Below are 8,340 nucleotides of genomic sequence, written 5' to 3' on the forward strand. Positions count from 1 at the left end.
GAACGCGCCAATGGAGAGAGAGTCTTTATGTGCATATTTGAGGGTTGAGAATGCTGACCCGAGGAGGCTCCAGAAATTTGTCAGAAGCCCAAAATACATATTGATATATCACATTCTTTGTGGCATGGATTCAAATTCTAAGTGGACCATGAAGCAAGGCGACATTCACCTTATCGCTCTGATTTCAACAAGATTGCCAAAGTGTGGCAGAATTTCATGCAAGCCAGACTCATGCCAGTGGAGCACAGCAGTGACTGCACTCGAGCAAAAGTGTGTGTCATATTCTTTTTGATGACCACCCATTAATATGGGTGAGATTATACTCGGTGAGATGGCCCGCACGAGATTTGGGCGGCAAATTAAGAGGTTCTTCTTCGACAACTTACTCACACAATATATGCTATTCCGAGGAGTGCCGGAGTACCCATGATATGATGAGCTGGTGGAGGCTCCGTCAGGGCTTTTGGACATCAGAAAAAAAAGGGCCATAAAGCTGTGTCACGATCCAAATCCCACTACAAGAAATATGAGCTACGACGACATTTCATAAATATCGTATTAAGTCACATAAATGTCACAAAGACACTTTCCGACATTTTTACTAATGGTGGTAAGAGATTTACGACATTTATTTATTGACTTTTATGAAAATGTCACAATATAATTTGTGACATTTCATATAATGCCGGTAAAAGAATATTGGTTTCTAATTTATTTTATTTACGACATTTAGAAGTGTCGGGAATTTTTTAGTTTAGTGACACTTATGCAGTACATCTTATTAATGTCAAAATTACTCATCGACGTTTGCACTTACTATTGAAAGGACATTTACTAGAAATATAGAAATCATAACCATCAAATATCAAATTTATATACTTACAAATGTCATTCAACATAGAGAATGTGAAGCGAAATAAACTATTTGTATATAAAAGATCTTTATAACTAATTCCAAGAATGAAGTTGTGCATAATTGTACGTCTTTATAATTGAATAATGCTTGGAACAAACTATTAGTCTCGATTCATGTAAAATGCAACTAGTTCAGCAACAAGAGACTTCTTCACTTCCACAACTCTTTCTTCCACTCTTTCCGTTGCTTCCCTTTAGCAGCTTCCCCTCAAATTCCACTCTTTCTGCCACTTCCCTTTAGCAGCTTCCTCTCCAATTCTGCTATTTCCCTTGAATTGAGACAAGAAGGTTGTTTGAGGTAGACAATCTATATTTTTGTTAAATAGGTTATAAATTAGCAAGTAGTTGAAAGTTAAAAGAATATATCATAATCTACATGCAAGAATGATTTAAAAATATGAAGTTATAGTGCAACTTCTTTTACCAGTAGCATCATCTTTATGCAGTAGAGCAACCAACTGAACTATTCCAGGAGTTATCTTCCATCAACTAATAAAAAATCCTTATGAGTAGAAAAAATAACTTTAAGAAAGAAATAAGGTGTTTGTTGTCAAAATCTATAAGGACCTTACCATAAGATGCCACGCACTAGACCTTCTCACTATGACTCCATATCGCACGAACACAGGCCAATCACATGTGTACAACCTTATTTTTCAGCTAATCAACTAGCATAGCTGTCAGTACATTTCAACCTGGTAAAATGTACACATGTTTAGCTGTTGATTGCACAATTACCATAAGGATAGAAACAATTATCAAAGTAATAGCGCCCTATAATTAGACAATCTGGACAATGACTTATTATAAAGAAAGATGGAAATCTAATAACTTAACTTAATATTTTATCAAACACAAAATCAAAATTCACTTGACCAAAAAATATTTTTTAGCATTGAATATTTTTAGTCTAAAAAATATAAAATAGAAAGAGAAAAAGGAAAAAGAAAACGAGATACAAACTCAAACAGACACACACATATACAGGACACAAAGAACAGAGAAGAAGTATGATTTCTTGATTCCCAATAACATTGAAGGAAACATAATCTTCTCATTGAACAAGTTACTAAGCTTAAAATTTCTCACAGATAAAGCGCAGTGATACTCACAATGGAGGTGTGGAAGGCAACAACAGACAATAAGCATTGTTATCTTTCCTTCTTAATAGAGCAGCATATGAGTTGTGCAACCTTAGATTAGAAGAAACCTTTGTTGGTGGCCTGCACATCATTGAATCGGATATGAATTCAGGAAACCTCATCAATTTAGTTCATATTAGAAAATGAATAAACAATACGGAAGGTCAAATAATTTAAAATGCTCTCTCAATAATTTTGTCAAACACTCGTAGGGCATAATCTGTGAAAGTGATATTCACATCAGTATATTGTACAATAACACCCCACAACTTCTATTTTGCAGATCCATATTAAATAACCACAACATTACACTCACACAATAAAATCACAACATAGATTATGCGTCGAAATTATAAACTTAGAATACTTCTTAACATGATTCAATTCCTCCATGAAATCAAAATACAGAGGAGGGAACAATTCGAATCTAACCAAGAAAGAAAGAAAAAAGGTGATTTCCAATGTGTCAATATCAGTTACAGAAATAGAAAGAGAGAATTAGGCAAGAAGACAGTACTCTAGGTTATAATTCATACTGCTTTTCCTGAAGGTGTTTGAGGTTCACGGTTGGGGTGGAGGGATTTGGATGAGATAGAGAAATTGAGGAGGGAAAAATGAACTTGAATGTTATTGTTATGACTTCTGAGGGATATCGCAGGGAGTAGGGTTTTTTCAGAGGGAAATTTTGAGGGGAAGTTTTTCAAAAAATATTTTTCTCTCTTTTTGGAATTAGTAAGTAATAATTTTCTTTTTACCAAGAAAGAAAAAGTAGTAATTTGTTGACATCTATTATAAATGTCACTAACTAAATGTCATTTTATTACTAATTATGTGACATTTAAATCAAATGTCACAATTTTTCGTCATTTTTAATTAAATGTCTGTATTTTTGTAACATTTTCTAACAAAAGTCAATAATATATTTTTTTTCCGACTTTATTATAAAGGTCACTAACTAAATATCGTTGTAGCTCATACTTGTTCTAGTGTCCTCCCTCAGTGAGATGTCGTGACGACACCTAGTCTCTACGACTAGGTAAGCCTAACATTTGCGGAATAATAAAAATGAAAACATAAACTTAACAACTAACTGCCACATATATTTATATAACTAACATATTGCCGCTCGGCATGTACAATAACCAACTCTTGAATATACACATGATTTCCCAAAACCCGGAACATCATAAGTCACAAGCTTCTAAGAATTTGTCTAACTGTTTCTATACATCAATAACTAGAAGAAATAAAGGAGGAACAACATAAAAGGGATGGAGGGGGACTCCGAGGTCTGCGGATGCGGGCAAATATACCTTAAAGTCTCCGGAGCAGCAGCAGGTATGCAACTAATAGCGAGACTGGTAGGGGGTACTTGGATCTGCACACGAAAAATGTGAAGAAGAGTAGCATTAGTACACCACAACGGTACTCAGTAAGTGCCAAGCCTAACATCGGTCGAGTAGTGACGAGATCGGGTCAGGGCCCTACTGATATATATATAATAAATAAGGCAGAGTAAAAATATCAAAGTGAAATAAGAGACAGAAATTTAACAAAAAGGAAATCACAGAAGAATAACAGTACAGTAAACACGAATAATACAGCAGGGGATCTCCCGAGATACCATCTCGTTGTACCAAAAGTAAATATGGAGGGGGATCTACCGGGATACAGTCTCATAGTCCCAAAGTAAATATACGGGGGGATCTCCTAGGATACCGTCCCGTAGTCCCAAAGTAAATATGCAGGGGATCTACCGGGAACCGTCCCGTAGTCCAAAAGTAAATATGCAGGGGGATCTCACGGAATATCATCCCGTAGTCCCAAAGTAAATACGCAACTCAGAACAATGGAAATAACAGTTACAACAAGAAAATCCTACAGTTTAGACCAAGTACACCTCAAGGAAAAAGCAGGAAAAACCACTAAACATGCTGCACGGAGTTAAGATAAGCGTTTAAGACACGTAGACATGCGATACTAGGCTAAACAGGATAACTACACATGCTAGCTAGTATAACTCAATTAAGATGAAACAGGTTATTACAGTAAAAATTGAATTTTACAACAAACAGCCCGTGTATGCACTCGTTACCTCACACACATGGCGCTCACATATCACAACAGTACCAAATCCTAAGGGGGGTTTCCCCACACAAGGTTAGGCAAGTCACTTACCACGAATCAAGCTCAATCAACTGGTAACAATGCCTTTTCCATGATTATCTGACTCCGAATGGCCCAAATCTAGCCAAAAGCAAGTACATACAATAAATATAACTATAAGAAACTAATGTAGTTAATAAAATCAAGGCTTAAGCAAGAAAATAGAAAATCTCCCCAAAATGTCGACCCAGGCCCACGTCTTAGAATTGGGTAAAAGTCACAAAATATGTATGCCCATTCACTCACGAGTTCACTCGTACCAAAATTATCCAAATCCGATGTCAATATCCCAATCAAAACTCAAAAACATAGTTGAAGAACTTCTCCCATTTTTCAAAAAATTTTCTACCCAAATCCGAAATTAAAGGATGGAATTAATGATAGATTAGTGGGATATAACCAAAAACAAGTGTAGAATCATTACCCAATCGATATCTCTGAAGATCCTTCAACATCTCGTCCAAATCCGAGCTCTCTATCTCAATATTTGATGAAAATGGCTAAACCCTCATTTTTTAAATGTTATAGACTGGCGAGGTACTTCCTTCTTCGCGAAGACGGCCACACCCTCGCGTTCGTGTTGAACAATTAAGCACTGACCAAGAACTCTCCTTCGCCAATGCGACTGACCTCCCACAAACTTGTAGGTTCCACTGCCTACTGCTTTGCGAACGTGATCTCAACTACGCGAGCGCATAGAACAAAACCTTGGGGTCCCAGCTGCTCTATTTCCCCTACGCGAATGCGATGCCCTTCGCCCGTTCGCGATGCACTGATAAACAAACCTTCGCGAACACGGCCCCCACTTCGTGTACGCAAAGAAAAATTCTCCACCTGCCTCCAGCTCCTCTTCGCAAACGCAGGACTCCCCTGCGAACGCGAAGAATGAAATCAGAATTGGAGACATCAGAAAATCTACAATTTTTCCCAAGTCCAAAATGATCCTTTAACCGCCCGAAATCAACCCGAGGCCCCCGGGACCTCAACCAAACATACCTACAAGTCCGAAAATACCATACGAACTTAGTCGAGCCCCCAAAACACATGAAACAAAAACAAAAACACAAATCACCCTCCAATCCAAACTTAATGAACTTTGAAACTTCAAGCTTCAAACTTCAAACTTCTAGGACCGATACCGAGACCTATCAAACAACGTCTGATTGTCCTCAAATTTTGCACACAAGTCATATTCAACATTACGGACCTACTCCAACTTCCAAAATCGTAATCCGAACGCGATATCAAAACGTCCACTTCCAGCAAAAATCTCCAAAACTTCAACTTTCGCTATTTCCAGCCTAAATCATCTATAGACCTCCAATTCACAATTCGGATACGCTCCTAAGTCCAAAATCACCCAACGGAGCTAACAGAACTGAGGAAACTCCATTCTGGAGTCGTCTTCACACAGTTCCAACTACAGTCAAAATCCTAAGACTTAAACTTTCATTTTAGGGACTAAATGTCCCTAAACACTCTAAAACAGAAAACAAAACCTCACCGAAAGTCACATAAGCAGAAAAAGATACGGGGAAAGCAGTAAATAGGGTATCAGGGCTAATACACTCAAAACGACCGAACGGACCGTTACATCCTCCCTCTCTAAAAATAATTGTTAGTCCTCGAACGAGCATAGAGACATACCTGAAGTGGTGAAAATATGAGGATAACGGCTGCACATATCATGCTCGGTCACCCAAGTAGCCTCCTCGACCGTCACTATACTGAACCTTCACTGAAGTAATTACTTTCGTACCTACCTGTCCAAAATAGCCATCGGCTTCTCAACATAAGATAAATCCTTGTCCAACTGGACCGAGCTGAAATCCAACTCATGAGACGGATGACCGTGATACTTCTGGCGCATAGAAACATGGAATACTGGATGAACTCCTTCTAGACTGGGAGGCAAGGCAAGCTCATAAGGAACCTCCCAACTCACCGCAACACCTCGAATGGGCCAATAAACCTTGGGCTCAGCTTGCCCTTCTTTCAAAACCTCATAACGCCCTTCATGGGCGAAACCCGGAGCAAGACCCGCTCTCCAACTATGAATGCCACATCGTGAACCTTCCAATCCGCATATCTCTTCTGTCTGGACTGCGCTGTGCGAAGTATATCCTGAATCAACTTAACCTTCTCCAAAGCATCCTGAACCAAGTATGTACCCAGTAATCTATCCTCACCCGGCTCAAACCAAACAACTGAGGACCGACACCGCCTACCATACACAGCTTCATACGGTGCCATCTGAATGCTCGACCCAAAATTGTTGTTGTAGGCAAACTCCGCAAGTGGCAAGAACTAATCCAAGAACGTCCAAACTCCATCACACATGCACGAGCATATCCTCTAGCATCTAAATAGTGCGCTCGGATTATCCGTTCGTTCGAGGGTGAACTAATGTGCTCAACTCAACCCGGGTACCTAACTCATGTTGTACGGCCCTCCAGAACTGTGATGTAAAATGTGTACCCCGGTCAGAGATGATAGATACCGGCACGCCATGAAGCCTGACAATCTCGCAAATTTAAACTCAAGCCAGTTGCTCGAAGGAATAAGTAGTCATCATAGGAATGAAACGAGATGACTTGGTCAGCCTGTCTCCAATCACCTAAACTATATCAAACATTCGCTGAGTCCATGGAAGCCCAATAACAACATCTAAAGTGATACACTCCCATTTCTACTCGGGAATCTCTAAATTCTGAAGCAACCCACCCGGCCGCTGATGCTCATACTTCACGTGTTGTCAATTTAAACATCGAGCTACATGTTCCACTATATCCTTCTTCATTCTCCTCCACCAATAATGTGCCTCAAGCCCTGATACATCTTCGCAGCACCCGAATGAACGGAGTACCGCGAACTATGAGCCTCCTAGAGAATCAACTCACGCAATCCATCTACATTGGGCATACATAGCCTGCCCATAATCCTCAATGCACCATCATCTCCAATAGTGACTTACTTAGCATCACCGTGATGAACCGTGTCCTTAAGGACAAGCAGATGGGGGTCATCATATTGACGCTCCCTGCTAAGATCATAAAGAGAAGACTAGGAGACCACACAAGCCAAAACTCGACTCGACTCAGAAATATCCAGTCTAACAAACTGGTTGGGTAAGGCCTGAACATCCAATTCTAATGGCCTCTTTGCTGTTGGTAGATATGCTAAGCTCCCCAAACTCTCCGCCTTACAACTCAAGGCATCGACAACCATATTGGCCTTCCCGGGATGGCATAAAATGGTGATATCATAATCCTTAAGCAACTCTAACCACCTCCGCTGATACAAGTTAAGATCCTTCTATTTGAACAGATGCTGCAAACTCCGGTGATCAGTGTAGATCTTACAAGGGACACTTTACAAGTAGTGTCACCAAATCTTCAAGGCATGCACAATAATTGCTAACTCAAGGTCGTGGACAAGATAGTTCTTTCCATGCACCTTCAGTTGTCTGGACGCGTAGGCAATCACCCTACGGTCCTGCATCAACACCGCGTTGAGACAAATCCGCGACGCATCACAATAAACAGTATAAGAAGCCGAACCTGTAGGCAATACCAATACTAGGGCTGTAGTCAAAGCTGTCTTGAGCTTTTGTAAGCTCTCCTCGCACCCCACTGTCCACCTGAACGGAGCACCATTCTAGGTTAGCCTAGTCATAGGTGCTGCAATAGATGAGAAACCCTCTACAAATCGACGGTAATACCCTGCCAAACAAAGAAAATTTTGGATCTCTGTAGCTGAGGACGGTCTGGGCCAACTCTGCACTGCTTCCACCTTCTTCGGATCCACCTTGATCCCCTCACTCGACACTACATGACCAAAAAATGCCACTGAGTCTCACAAAAACTCACACTTTGAGAATTTTGCATATAAATTCTTTTCTCTCATGGTCTGAAGCACAATCCTCAGGTGTTGCTCATGATCCTCCCGACTCCGGGAGTACACTAGAATGTCGTCAATAAACACAATGATGAATAAATCAAGATATGGCCGAAATACACTATGCATTAAATGCATAAATGCTGTTGGGGCGTTGGTCAGCCCAAATGACATCACAAGGAACTCGTAATGACCATACCGGGCCCTGAAAGCAGTCTTC

General features: G+C 40.1%; 1 long non-coding RNA gene across 1 annotated transcript; it reads right to left on the minus strand.

Moving 5' to 3' along the window:
* Positions 1-872: 872 nt before the first annotated feature.
* LOC109215607 lies at positions 873-2,769 on the minus strand. The gene is made up of 5 exons (XR_002066377.1): positions 2,575-2,769; positions 2,028-2,138; positions 1,488-1,610; positions 1,340-1,404; positions 873-1,184 (listed from the first exon to the last, which is right to left on the minus strand). It is a non-coding gene; the product is annotated as an uncharacterized LOC109215607 (long non-coding RNA).
* Between the last annotated feature and the right edge of the window lie 5,571 nt (positions 2,770-8,340).

Source organism: Nicotiana attenuata, unplaced genomic scaffold (assembly GCF_001879085.1).
Source record: "Nicotiana attenuata strain UT unplaced genomic scaffold, NIATTr2, whole genome shotgun sequence".
NCBI classification, from domain to species: Eukaryota; Viridiplantae; Streptophyta; class Magnoliopsida; order Solanales; family Solanaceae; genus Nicotiana; species Nicotiana attenuata.